Here is a 15,319-nt window from a genome sequence, read left to right on the forward strand (position 1 = left end):
ACAGACTTGGTATGAAGACATAAATGAGAAAGTGGTGTGTGTTTCTTGGATAATTCAGTCATTCCATCATCATCTTGGCCTTCACTCCACTAAGAACATCACTTCACTGGCTCTATGTACATTTCCAGGTCTCCACTTCTTCTGTGGAGCTCACCCACCAGGCTGAAAGCCCAGTACCAGTCTTCACTTCTTTTGGCCCTTTCTCTGTCACCCTCAGGCTAAACAATTATCTGACACCCCAGCAGGTGCCCATTCTAGAATTCAGCCAACAGGTTTACAGAAAAGTATCCCTTAACCCTAGATGTCATCTGCAAGCTATCTCAGGGCTGCAGATTACAGCGTTATCACAGCCACTATTGTTCAGTCTCACTGACTGCATACAGCATGGGACTGTTTTCAGAAGTGCTACCAGCTGCAGCTTCCAGTGACTTTAATGCAATTTGTAACTGGGCACTTTTGTAAGTGCAGCCAATATACATCTGTGTAAGTTAAGGTAACTGAAGATGATGGACATCAATGTTTTGCCCAATTAACTTTTGTCTGAGAGGAATACTAGTAAGACATGGGATAATAAGGCACGTAGAACCCAAGATACAGCATTTTAGCTATATCTGTTGAAATTATGTCAGGTTGCTGCCTCAGTTGTCCAAGAAGGAACTCCTGTAATTTCATGATGGCAGTTTAGGCTCAGTGACAATGTATGTAAAAGCCCTATTCCCCTGAACACAATAGGAATCAAACAGGAGACAATTTCATTGCTCACAGTTCTAAACCTCTTTCCAGCCAACACTCTGCCAAAAGATCTCAGATTTTTTTCAGGGTCATATTACATGTGCTTCCTTGACTGTCACTGGTGCTTCCTTGCTGCCTTCTGTATCTGCCCCTGTGGTGTTTCTGCCGTTATTCTCATGCATACACAGTTCCATCAGACAATACCCATACAGCTCCTGCATTGCATTCAGCTCCCAGCAAAACCCATCCATACCCATAGTTCAGACTCATGATGGGCCTTTGCATGTGGCCTGTGTTTTGGGTGGTGGCTTCTATTGTTTCAGCTATCTATTCCATAAAAAAGCTTAATTGCTTTTTACATTTATCCTGACGGAAGGGCAGCTGTTATGCTTACCAGCCTCAACAAGGCTTCACCCAACCCCAGGCATAATGACATATTTACTAAACATTATCAGTATTTCACCCCAGGCAAATATACTTTATGCAGGGAAAATGTGTTCCGCAATACAAGATGAAAGAAACATGTAGGAATTATCTGAATCCGTTTCCCCTCCATAGGGTTCCACAATAGCAGTGTTCAGCATTTTTCCAAATTAAAGCAAAATTCTGGTTTTATCTCTCATGCTTGGTGGAAGAGTTGACAAAAACAAACAAACAAACAAGAAGCTCAGTTTTCTTTCAAGAGCCTTGAATTTTGTTTGTCACATTTCAACTTAACCACATGGAGCCACATTTTGATCTCATCCACACAGATGTAAATCAACACTATTGACTTTGCTGACTGTGGGATGAAAGCACAGCAGATTCAAGACATCTGTGTGGACAACACCTGTAATCAGAAAGTGAGCTATCTTCTCTAATCCAGCCAGTGAAATGGATGGAGTTGAAGAAAACACACCATGAACAACATCTCAATATTCTACTTCTGTGCTGTCAGATCACCTTTCCTACCTTTACTATACTTTATAATGTTTAAATTGCATTTTTTCCTCCCACCAAAAAAAAATTAGAGATAAAAACGAAGGTAGTAAATACATTCTGTAAGGAAAAGGCGCAAGTTAAACAGACAGTGGTTGACCTTTTGAGGGCAAAGCTCAGAGGAATTGATTTCTGCATATGCTCTGCACATCATTATCCTGACAGGTAACATGGCCTTCAGGCAGAAAGACAGTCCAGCCCACTGAGAGCACCAGAATGTGAATCAGCTGCCTTGCCAAAGTGAAGGAAGTCATTGGAATGAGCCAGACCACAATTGCAGCAAAAAATGGAGACATTAAAGTGAATTTTACTATGGACAGCTACCACTAGGTGAAGATTAGAATTCAGGGACATGAACTGAGCTGTGGAACAGCTGTAAATGATAAGAAGGTGAATGCTGGCATCTGCCCAATGAGGTCTCCTTGAAACATTGCAGAAAGGGAGTCACACCGCAATAAAGTGTCGTTCTGTGTCGTCAGGGGATGGAGTAGGAGATCCATGACAATGTGCCAAGGACTATACTGATGAACTGTTTGATGTGTTTAAGAATGATTTCTGGATGAGAAAGTGCCCACTGGGTCTGCTAGCAAAAGGCTTTCCTTGAGCTCGCCTGGTTGAGCTGTAGCAGGAGGCTCCTGGATAGAATTTTGTCACTGTGCACATTTTTTTTTTGCCCAGCAAATCCAGTAATGGGACCTTCTATTGTTGTCAGTCAAGTCAACGTAATGCCTGCGCAGCCACTGAACAAAACCCCGTTGGTGTGAGAAAGCTGCTGACATTTTGTAAGACCAGAGTTCTGATACCAAGTACCCATTATTCCTACAGAGGCATATCCCGATATTACAGACAGACTGGTTTGTGTTTGAAGACAAAGGAATGGAGTTAGTGTGGATTTACATCCATCCATCAAATATGCAAGAAGGAAAAAAAGGTCTTCTAGCAAAACATCCATGTGTCAGAGTTGTTATTGACAAAGGACACACACACACAACATCCGCTGCCACAAACACATTTGACATATGCTGTGTGGACTTTATCACCAAGGCAAGTCCACAGTATTATCTCGAAGCACGTGTTCCCCTGAAAAGCTACGAGGTGGGTATAAGAACTTATGATGTGGTTTGGCATCTTTTAAATCCCACTCTTTGACCACAGAGAGCACTTTGAATGAGCCATTTTGGTGACCCTCCCTCCTGAGCCTAAGCATTTCCACTCCCAGCTGAATGGCAGGTTAGTGTTCTCAGTGAGCCTTTTTGAACGTATTAGCTCCATGTGTAATTGTACACTGGAGGGGCTGGGACTAGGATGCCTTCTAACTTGGCACAGTGAGTCAGGATTTCCTGTTGGTTAAGTGCTTGCCACTGCACAATGTATTAGTTCTGTGCAGTAGGTCCTCTGGGCCAGACTTCGCCACTGAATGAAGAGTAGCTGCTCTCCGTTATTTTGACTGTTCTCTATCCCACTTCCAGCTGGGCCATGTGACAAGTCTCATTTTTAGATTTAGCTTTTGCTGTTGATTTGTGCAAATGCTTTGAGAACAGATTTTGAGGAGGAAGCTCAGCACAGCCACTCAGTATTCTTTGTACACATTTATATGTAAAGAACCATGTGTCCTGTTTCTATAGCCATGGAAGCAGCAAAATAATCCAGAGCCCTTTTATGTGCATCCAGCCATCTATGTTATACTATAGATGGAATATTTATAGGATTCTTTCCCCCTATCAGTTACTGTCTGCTAACTAATCTACCCAGTTCTGTCTTGGTTTTCATTGTATCCTGTTTGTAGCTCGATAAAAATAACATTGCATTAAATGTACATAGCTCCTTTCATTGCGAAGGATTCCAAAACTTCTGCAGTCCTAGAACGGGTCATGGAAACCTTGCAGGAGCAAGACCGTATACGGTACAGAAAGCATCAGTGAAATACAACCACCTCTGGGGCAGAGGCAGTGAATAATTTTCGGTAAAGCTTTTTATTGATGGAAACTGCCTTCTTCCCCTAAATGGCCACTTTCACCAAAAAAAACCCTTCCATTTTCATCAAAAACATTCAGGTTTTTGTATCTAAACTGAAAGGCCAATCCTCAAAAGTTAGCCATTTCTGGCAGCTAGTCCCCCTGCCAGCATTTCCAATAGAAATCTTTCTTTTTCAACAGCTGAAAATGGATTTTTTGTTTTGTTTTGGGGTTTTAGTCAAATGCCTCCAAAAGTTAGGCGAAAAAAGGAAAATGTATGTTTTTGTTAAAATTCTTTTGCAGGAAAAAAATAATTTGCTTACTAGCTTTACCTTCTACAACTCAGCATGCTGTACAATAGTGTGAGAAGGAATCTGAAATCTTCAGACGTCACTCATGTAGATAATCTTGTAAGAAGTGGTGAGGTGAGACAGCCCCTAATAGAAGGGATGGCTATTGGAGTATGTTCTATAATACAATTCAGAGAGATTCTGAAGAATGGAGGAGCATGAGGTTGCTTTTGGTACAAGAAAATAAAGAGTTAGCTTTACAGCTGACACAATTAGTGTATAATATAATTAACTTCCCAGGGTTCAGAAAAGTCACAGTAATGTGTTTTTTTAAGAATATGGGAAATATACACACCCGATTCGCAAGTGTTCCTTATGAAATCATCCTAAAATAGAGTTAATATTTATAAAAGCCTTAAATTCTAAAATGTTTTTACCGTATTCAAGAGAATTACCCCTCTGCTGCAGTGAAACCACTGCAAGAAAATGACAGGGATTTCTAAATAAACTCTCCTGGGTTAGCCTTACTTAGCTATTATAACAGATCCCAATCCACACTGGAGTTCAGAGTTGTAGCTATGCTGTACACGATGACCACGTCAAACTTCACAGCAGCAGTGAAAACAGAACGCAAACCCTCTCATCCCAAAACACCACAGGCCCCAGGAACAGTATGGGTATGGCTATATTGCAATTAAAAACTGGCCCATGTCAGCTGATTCAGGCTTGCAGGGTCCTGGAGCCCAGCTCCAAGCACCAGACCAGAAGTCTATACTGTGAGGAAACAGCCCCCACATACCAAGCCCTATGAGCCTGAGTCAGCTAGCATGGGCCAGCCACGGGTGTCTAACTGTTGCACAGACATACCCTAAATGACCTATGACTAGGACCCTAACAAATTCGTGGCCATGAAAAATGTATCACGGACCATGAAATCTGGTCTCCCCCATGAAATCTGGTCTTTTGAGTACTTTTATACTAGGGTAAAAGTATACAAAAGTATCCCTTATCCAAAGCGACTTACAGACATAACAGTAGTACAGTCCAATAATTGCTGTATATATACTGTATGTACAGATCCGTGAAATTTGCTGTTTATGCTGTGACCAACCCACGAAAAACGTGTGATTTCTCTACAACTTAAGTGGACCCTTATCTGTGACATGCAGAAGAGCATTTCTGATTCCAGACAGAAGGGGGCACGCACACTCTTGACTTTAACAACCATAAGTAATCTGCCCATTCCAGATCTACGCCAATAACACCTTCACATCACATAACCCAGCAGTTAACTACTATCTTGCAGGGCCAAGGGAGAGCACTGCCTCTCTGAGGGTTGCAGTCATGTCAAAATGTGCTTGTCCACCATATTAACCTCTAGCGATGTAATGCATTGTTCCATGGTTTGATATGTACAGGAGTCCATCAAAATGAGCTCAGCCTTCAGTTTATGTTCTTGTCCAAAGAAAGCACATTTTGACAAGTATGGCTTTCAAAATGGGCTCTCCTTGGGCTTGGGAGTTGGGGGAAGAGGTGTGTGGATATGGACAAACACATTTAGACGGGCTCCCACGACTCCCTGGAATGTGTCCTCCTCAGGGCCTGATTCTTGAGAAAGTGAAACACTCACAGAAACTGAGGGCAAAGGACAGGGAAAGGGCATGGATTTTGCTCCCTGATACACATAGTTGCACACCCTGCATGTGCTTGCTCGTCTTGCTCAGAGAAGTGTGCACATACTCAGCAGCAAAAAGGGCACATTTTGACATGATTGTCTCTGAGGAACAAGGTCTCCCAGGCCTGCTCCTCCATTGGTACAGCTTACACACTGCCTGTCTTTCAGGGCTGTGCCTAAAGCTCCAACCTCACCCTTACCGGTTAGAATATTGCCAGGCATGCTGTTAATAAATATCAATTTTGCAACATATCCAGTATGTGAAATTGGAGCCAAGAGATTGCATGTAGGGCTGGCTGGAAAGCAAGAACTCTGTCCCAAGACAAATGTCAATGTTGCAATGTTTGTTTTCACTCCATATTGGAACAAAAAGTAGAGCTTTCGTGAAAAGCAAGACTCTATTGTGGCTATTGCCAACGGTTAGCGCTGGTGGACCCAGGTTCATGCCCCTGAATGGCCTGATTCAGACGAGTGCCCTTCCTTCCGGGCTATAGAGTCAATCTCTCTTGTTTCAAACTGTTCCACTTTGTATAAATAACTAAATATTTATTGGGCCAGAAAAGAAACAGTGACTGTTTGGCCTGGTGATTAGGCCACTCATGGGGGAAATCCAGGCTCAAATCCCTGCTCTGCTCTAACTCCGGGTCTACAGTCCTTCTTGCTGGTTTTGACCAGAAAGTCCATCCTGGAGCTGAGAAAACTTCCCGAGGAACATTTTGTCAAAACAGTATTACTTCACAAAAAACGTTTGTTTGGATGAATCATTTTCTGAGCAAAGTTAAAAAATTTCCAGCCAGTTCTAATTGTAAGGTAGGGGCTGTCTTTTTGTTTTCTGTTTGTACAATGCATAGCACAACAGGGTCCTGGCCCATGACTAGGACTCAGATGTGCTATGGTAATAAATAATAATTGCAAGCTATAAAAACATTAAATAGTAACTGCTAGGTGGTCTCACAATTGAGGGGTTTCAGTACATAAGGACCTGGCAGGTCACATGCGATTACAAAGTAATACAAGCACTAGCTACATACGAGGTACCATAAAATATAACGTTTCCACAAACTGTAACTAGATGGTGAATTCTTTTAGTATTGGGATCAGGGAGGCTGAACTAGCTAATGCCAGATTATGAATGGGTGCTGGCTGGTGAGTCTTGCCCACATGCTCAGGGTTTAACTGATCGCCATGTTTGGGGTCGGGAGGGAATTTTCCTCAGGGCAGACTGGCAGAGGCCCTGGAGGTTTTTCGCATTCCTCTGCAGCGTAGGGCACGGGTCACTTGCTGGAGGATTCTCTGCAGCTTGAGGACTTCAAACCACAATTTGAGGATTTCAATCACTCAGGCATAGGTTAGGGGGTTGTTATTGAAGTGGATGGGTGAGATTCTGTGGCCTGCATTGTGCAGGAGGTCAGACTAGATGATCATAATGGTCCCTTCTGACCTTAAAGTCTATGAATGAGCTGTGTTGAAAATGACTATACCTGGCTTGCTAATTGAGAGGGTGTTCGTTCGGGATATTGTGATATCTGCCTAGAAATAGGATCCTGAGTTTCTCTAAACACAGGAAATAAGAGGAAAAATGAAACCCTAATTTTTAATTAAAACAAACAAACAAACAAAAACCCGAAGAGAAAAGCTTTAGGAATGTAATAAGCTGGAGCTACCTTACAAATTAAACCAATCATGGTTCTTGTATCTTTCCACAGCCTTGGCTGTGCTGCAAGCTTGGCAATGTCATGGAATATCATTTATAGCCAGACCGCTTCACAGTGCTAAATGTATCAACCCAACCTTTGCATCTCTGCCCCCCTCATCTCCACCACTTCATCGTAACTATTTTATTACGAAACAAAGCATTTTTGTGCATGATTGAAAATGCTGATTAGTGTGCAGGCAAATCCAACTTCTGTGTCTTATTTTGTTGTAGTCTTTTAATTTAAATGGCAGTTATTCATAGAAGATTAATTTCTCTCTCTAGGAATAGAGTCTTTTTCAAACAGCTAAGAAACCTTGTTGCTGTATTTAAAAAAGGAGCTGGTGCTAAATGCTATGGACTGAATTTCTTGGCAGTTTTATCCCTCACATCATTTTTAACAGGACAATTTTTTTTTTAAAAAACCCTCAAAATAAAGGCAGAGCTCAAAAGCCTTCAATGTTCAAAAGCATAGAAAAATGGGAAAGCGCATATAGATCATGTAGGTTGGCTGCCAGTATGGAGGGCAATACATTACAAAGCAATACAAAAATAATTGATATGGGAGATACCATAATGCTTTTGTGTCGCTAGAGAAGCAGCATTGATAGCGTTTTTCTTTTAACTTCTGAAGTTATCCACTTGTTGGTTTTAGGGGCATTCATAATACATTTTGCTTCATTGAAATGGCAGTTCCTCGGCCCTTAGCAGTTGACATGCCATGTGGCCTTGTCTTCTACAGTCCCAATCAGGGCTGGCGCTTCCATTTAGGTGGCCTAGGCAATCGCCTAGGGTGCCAGGATCATTGGGGGATGGCATTTTGCTGGGGGGGGGGGTGGCAGGTGTCTCCGGTGGACTTGCTGCAGTCGTGCCTGCGGAGGGTCCTCTCGTCCCGTGGATCCAGTGGAGCTGCCGCAGGCATTCCTGCTGACGGTCCGATGCTCCCGCGGCTCCGGTGGACCTCCCACAGGCACGAATGCGGCAGGTCCACCAGAGCCGGGACCAGCTCGAGGGGTGGCGAATGCCTGTGCACCTAGGGCGCTAGAAACACTAGCACCGGTCCTGGTCCCAATGCTTGCAAGATGGGCAGAATTTCAAAGTAAAGCAACATGAGGGAGCCAGAACGTATAGGCAAGTAATGCCCTAGTGTTTCTTGCCTGAAGACCTTGGTACAAATCCGGGTTGGGTCACAAGTGAAAATGAGTTTGGTGAACTCTGATGGAATGACTCATCAGAAAACAGTAACTACACAGGAACAAGGGCTTTTCTTCAAGGGAAAATGATTACAACTAGAAAACAAGATAAATGTCTTTCGATCACTGCCCTTTGAGAAAATTCCCTAGCTTGGGGGGTCAGCAAAGTACTATTAGCCAGGCTATGGAGCCCTGTCTTCCCAAAAGCTTTTTCTCCCTCCTCTGCAAGCAATCAATTTAGAGGCCGTCCTCTGAGCACTCGCACACCGTAGGAAAGGGAAACTCACTGGGGACTGAGTAGTGCCCTGACACATGGCCGCTTCATAAAATCTTACCATACATGTTCATTTCCTCTGACTATGATAAAGAGTGTAGAGCGGCGGTTCTCAATCTATGGCCCAATCAGCACACAGCTGCGGCCCATGTGACATACTCAGGCCTATACAGCTAGTATATATATTGTGTGGCTGCAGCTCACATAACACATAGAGAGCTGCGTATGTGGCCCACAGTGGTAAATAGGGTGAGAGCTGATGGTATAGAGCATGGACTAGACAGGAATAGCCAAGACTGAGGCCCCACAGTAGGTTCCAATGAGAACCTCTGCCACCAAAGCTCCTATATTTACTTCAATTTAAAAAGAGGCAAAGGTAGCACGGGGGCAGAAGCAATACAAAATATGGAATGCTTCATGAATCTGCATGCCATCCTTGCACAGAGGCCATGCTCATCATCTCTGTATCGCTCCGATTTTAGTATATGTGTTGCCCATGCAGAGGCAGATGCTGTAATCACAGTAAAGTGCCTGGGGTAGCGACTGCATTCATGGCCAGAGTAAACAGTATCAGTAAAAGATGCTGCCTGGGTTTTTTCTCTCTCTCTCTAACTAGGGGCATCAAATAATCCTCTTGTCTCTTGAACAAAGGGATTTTCACTCTAGTAATGCACCTGCAGCTGCTCTTGAAATAACCATACAGAAACACTCGCTGAAGGCACTGATGTTGGTGGCTTCTGAGCGCTGAGGGGATGTGTCACCATTCACCTTCAATGAGTGTTAGTCAGTCACAGCCCCTGTACGAGGAGAAGTGCTGTTGGAGCATTCACTAGTTAAAATGGAAACATTCACCATCACAATATGTTGGGGGGCAGTGGCATTTGGGGAATCAGTAATCTACTTCATTTCAGCAGTTGATCTCTGATTTCTTTTTCCTCTGCAAAAATAAAAATAAATCCCGTTCTGGCGCTGAGATGGGGTGACATCACTGGAAGGCTAGCGGAGGGCATTTAATTTCACAACACCCCTCTGATTGGCCAGCTGGCTCCTGGATCTTTTCTGGTATTTCTTACTGACTGATAATTGGATTAACTCTTGGATCACATTCTCTGTCTCAGACACATGAAAATTACTTTCATCCTACTTCAAAAAGATAATTCCTGGGGAATCCTGGGGAAAGGGGATAAAGAGGTTTTACCTGTAGGTTACCATTTCAAATCCATCCTCAAAGGGCAGTGATCGAAAGACATTCCCATCCAACGTCTCTCCTTGCAGGCCTATGTGAAATGAGTTGGTGTTTGCAGTCTGATTTCAGTTCCATCTCACAAAACCACCATAATAACTCACCACTTTGCTCAGTGGAGAGGGCAAGGACTTGATAAACACGGAGAGAGCACAGCTTAGAGGAGGCATTTCAAAGAATTAATAAGCTTGCACTCTACTGTGGTTCAGTAGGAGATGTTAATATCTGTGCTACAAGAACCTGATTTGGTGAGGAGTTGAGTGCCCTCAGCTCTCACTGAAGTCAGCCCAAAATTCAGGGCTTTTCCCAAGCATCACATTAACATGAAAATGTAACCATTTCCAGGTAGGAGAGAAATTAGTGATGGGAACACTTCAGACGTCTCATCCACTAAATAAAGATTAATGATCTAATCACTAAAATAAAACATAATTATCATCCAGCAGTAATCCCATGCTCTCTGTGACATCACTTCCAGATGAAACGGGCCGACACAACCAGATTGTGCAAGAACATGACAACTACACTGATCAGCAACTCATGTCCCATTACATCTGCTATGTGACAAAGATGTCATGATATATATATTGTGAGGCATCCTTATCCTGAATCAAAAAGCACCATAAGGATTCTGAAAAACTCCTTCAGTCCCGTCATCTCTCCCACCTTCTTCTTCACTGATGGCCATTGCTGTACTTACCGTTGTGTAAACTAGCGCAGTTAAAAAAAAATACTTCAAAAATATAACTTGTGTATCCAGGTCTGTGGATGAATGCAATTATAGAGGTAAGGCAAACAGCGTAGAAGGTCTGATCCAGAGCTCACTGTAGGCAATAAGGTCTAGCTCCAGAATGGGATTTAATCATCTAAATCCCAGATTTAGAGTTTCTGCAATCCACAAAACACCCATAGGCACCTAAACTTATGCAGTGCCGGAATTTTCAATATAGAAGTTCCCTAGTTGTCTAAGTTTCTGCCTGAATGCATGTGCACTATTGCTGTATAGATGCATCTGCATGCATATCTCCTAACTAAGCCCCACTGTGATCCTAAAACCACATGTGAAGATACAGGTTGTCCCCGCTAACTCGCCTCCATCTGCTAGGTGTGCTTTGAGCACAGTTAACTCCCCCAAGTAGGTAGCATTCTCAACCAGGACGTGGGCGATGCCACTTCAATTCCCTCTACCTGATGACAGGATGGAATTTGAACTGGGTCTCTCATCTCTCAGAGTGTCCTAATCACTGGAGGATGGGATATTCTGATGTGACTCTGTCTCAGTCTTGCTTTTTGAAGTCGTTCCACTCTGTATTAATTAAATATTATTCCCTAAAGTCATCATCTTCACTCAGGTACATGTGGCTACAGCTGCCCACCTCAGAAATGCAGAGACATCTAAAGACTGATTTTTCAGGTGTGCACAATTTCCAAGGAAGTCAACGGTGATCGCTTATGGTAATCACAGGTCTACACCGATTTGGAGTACACTCATTAAGCATAACTTCTGTTTTACGGTAGGCTTTGTACCTCCTCAACTGGCTGCATTTTAATAGGGACTTTTTTTTCCCCAGGGGAGTTCATTATGATTAATATTTTATCAGTGAATTCCAAAGAAATTAACAATGATTTGCCACTTACTGCAAAGTGTTGCTGATCATTCTAGTGGAACACGCTATCTGGGTATTTAAACATCTCCTGATATTTTTATTTAAGAAATAAGGAGATACAAGACTCATTAAAATCCGACAGTACAGCTTTCACCTCTAGGAATGGATAAAGGTTAAAAAAGCATCTTTACAAACATGCATTTGTGTGCAGAGTTTTCTACTACATGGGAAAAAAATCAACACCAAGTTTAAAAGTGCTCTCAGCTCATTTAGGAGCAGTAGTTTTTGAACAGACATGTATATATACCTACACATGTAACATCAGCTCCTCCATGGTAGCCAGAGTCTTCTGCTAAGCATCCTTAACTTATATGGGAGACAAGGGTGTCTGAATATCACAGGAGGGATTTAGGCCCAAAGTACCTCAAAGGAATTTAGGTGCCTAACTCCTATTGAAATGAGTTAGAGTTAGGCAGGGTCATCCTTACGGGGGTGTGGGGCCTGGGCTATAGACAACGAGTTTTGAATCTGCCCAGGCCCCGCCCCCAACTCCACCCCTCTCCACAAGGCCCCACTTTTACCCTGCTTCTTCTCATCCCCACTCCGCTCCACCTCTTCCTGCCCCCACCTTGCCTCGCCCCATCCCTTCCCACCCCTTCCCGCCCTGCCCCTGCCCCGCCCAGTTCCACCCCCTCCCCTGAGTGTGCTGCGCCCTCGCTCCTCCCTCCAGTGCCTCCTGATGCCATGAAACAGCTGATCCATGGCAGGTGGTAGGTGTAGCGAGGGAGGCAGAGGCGCTGAACAGCGGGGCCTGCTGGTGGGCAGGAGGCACTGGTGGGCTGGGGGAGGTTCTGGTAGGGAGGTTCCTCCTCGCCCCCCTGCCTGCCTGCCACTCGTCTCCCCCGTTTGCCTCCTCACCTCGCTCGCTCACCTCACCTCCCCACCCATGCGGCCCCCCAAAGCGGGGAGTCCAGAAAGGTCACCCTGATTCACCATACCCAAGGGATGGCTCTGAAGTTAGGTGCCAATACCTTTGAGGGTCTGGGCCTTAGCACCTCACCTTTGACATTCAGTAGTCTGCAGACACTTAGGCCTTGTCTACACTACAGGGGTAAGTCAATGTAAGTTACATAACTCCAGCTACGAGAATAATGTAGCTGGATTCAACGTAGTTGAGGTCAATGTACTGCACTCTGCCGTCGACTTCCTTTACTCTTCTCATTCCGGTGGACTACCGGAGTCAATGGGAAAGTAATCAGCAGTCAATTTAGTGGGTATCACTAGACCCGCTAAATCGACACCCAGTACACTGATTGCTGCAGCATCGATCCCTGGAAACTATAGACATTCCCTTAGAGAACTCCATTGTCAACATTTTGAATATCAGTCTTACAAAACTGCCATGGAAACGTACTAGCCCAGCCACATTTATTCTGCCATCTCCCTATGTCAACATAATTTGTGCGGAGGTGGTAGCTTGACACAAATTGCAGACTCGCATAATAAACTGCAGATATGTGGTAAAGTGCATTTACCATACGTGTCTCCCTGTCTCATCTGGCTCTGCCCAGCAATCCTTCTCCACTGGAAGACCTTGTAACATTCCAAACCTTTAAGCAGCTTTAAATATCTGCCATTTTTTTTTCATTACCTTGCTAGAGGAATGTTTCCTTCTTACTTTTCCAAAAGTGGAGCTTCTCTCCCAACCTGCCAAAGATATGGGATGAATGATTTTTGGTCCTTCATGAATAACAGATTTAATGTCTTTTTTCTTTCTTCAAAAATATGACTTCATAACATTTCATTTGGTTCACTGGAAAGACAGGCTTTCAAACTTCATAATGATGCTGTGTCCTTCTAAATTTGGAAGTTTCTGGCCATTGAAACTGTCATGGTATAATTCCCCACTCTGAACCTTAGCGTCCATAAGATGGGGTACCAGCATGAACTCCTCTAAGCTCAATTACCAGCTTAGTACCTGTAGCGCTGCCACCAACCAGGAATTCCAGTGCCTGGTACACTCCGGTCCCCCGCAAAACCTTGCCCGGGGACCCCCAAGACCCAGTCCCTCTGGATCCTAACACAAGGAAAGTAAACCCTTTCCCTCACCGTTGCCTCTCCCAGACTTCCCCTCCCTGGGTTACCCTGGAAGATCACTGTGATTCAAACTCCTTGAATCTTAAAACAGAGAGGAAAATTCACCTTCCCCCCTCCTTCTCTCTCCCCCTCCCAGACTCTCCCTGAGAGAGAAAGTTATCCTAACACAGAGAGAAAATAACCTTTCTCTCCCCCTTCCCTCCTTTCTCCCCACCAATTCCCTGGTGGATCCAGACCCAGTCCCCTGGGGTCTCACCAGAATAAAAAAAACAATCTTGTTCTTAAACAAGAAAAGCTTTTAATTAAAGAAAGAAAAAACAGTAAAAATTATCTTTGTAAATTTAAGATGGAATATGTTACAGGGTCTTTCAGCTATAGACACTGGGAATACCCTCCCAGCCTAAGTATACAAGTACAAATTAAAATCCTTTCAGCAAAATACAAATTTGAACTCCTTCCAGCCAAATATATATTTGAACTCCTCCCAGCCAAATACACATTTGCAAATAAAGAAAACAAACATAAACCTAACTCGCCTTATCACCTAATACTTACTATTTTGAATCTATAAGGACCTGTATCAGGGAGATTGGAGAGAAACCTGGTTGCACGTCTGGTCACTCTCAGAATCCAGAGAGAACAACAACCAAAAACTAACAGCACACACAAAAACTTCCCTCCCTCAAGATTTGAAAGTATCCTATCCCTTGATTGGTTCTCTGGTCAGGTGACAGCCAGGCTCACTGAACTTGTTAACCCTTTACAGTCAAAAGAGACATGAAGTACTTCTGTTCTATTAACTCTTAACTATCCGTTTATGACAGAAACAATGACATTTATGCATTGAAAACTATATCTCAGCAAACTACCATATATAGTTTGACTCCTTGTTACTCAGCCAATGCTTATGGGTGGAGGGGTAGAAAAAATTCCAACAACAATAAACATTCCCTCTCTAAAACATTTCTATAGTAGTTCTTTTCTGTAAAATATGTGGCATATAGAATACATGAAGGTGCCAATCAGGCCAATAAAAGATTTATATCACACTATCAAGTATTCTTTTGTTTTCCATTCTCTTCTCTACACTTGACCATTGATTTTGGTGCCCAACTTCAGACACCTTAAAATGGCCTGATTTTAAGAAAATGTTGAACACTAGTGCTCTTATAAAATCACTAGTCAATAATTAAAATCTTGCCTCCCCACACCACACAATAGGCCTGATTCTCCATTACTCTGTATTTTGTGTTGACATTTACACTAGTGCAAAATGAGTGTGAAATGTTACCATTATGATTTTGCAGCACTTTTTCACTTTGATTTGATGTAAACAACTACATAAGGTGCAGAGTGACAGAGAATCAGGATCAGTAAATCAGCCAGGATTTTTATAAAGTCTCTAGTTTAGTAATATGATTATACTGATCAACCTTTCCCCCTTTAAGCTGAAAAGCTTTTAAATCACTGCCAATTATTGTCTTCCAAAAATAAAATCCTTCAGCTTTATCGTTTTCTTACAAGAAAGAGCTAGCAGATGACAGATATATTTAAATGAGGAATCTGAAGTGCATACTTACAA

General features: G+C 43.1%; 1 pseudogene; it reads right to left on the reverse strand.

Moving 5' to 3' along the window:
• Positions 1 to 9,189: 9,189 nt before the first annotated feature.
• Positions 9,190 to 9,290, reverse strand: LOC115649543 (annotated as a pseudogene).
• Between the last annotated feature and the right edge of the window lie 6,029 nt (positions 9,291 to 15,319).

Source organism: Gopherus evgoodei, chromosome 3, assembly GCF_007399415.2.
Source record: "Gopherus evgoodei ecotype Sinaloan lineage chromosome 3, rGopEvg1_v1.p, whole genome shotgun sequence".
NCBI classification, from domain to species: domain Eukaryota; kingdom Metazoa; phylum Chordata; order Testudines; family Testudinidae; genus Gopherus; species Gopherus evgoodei.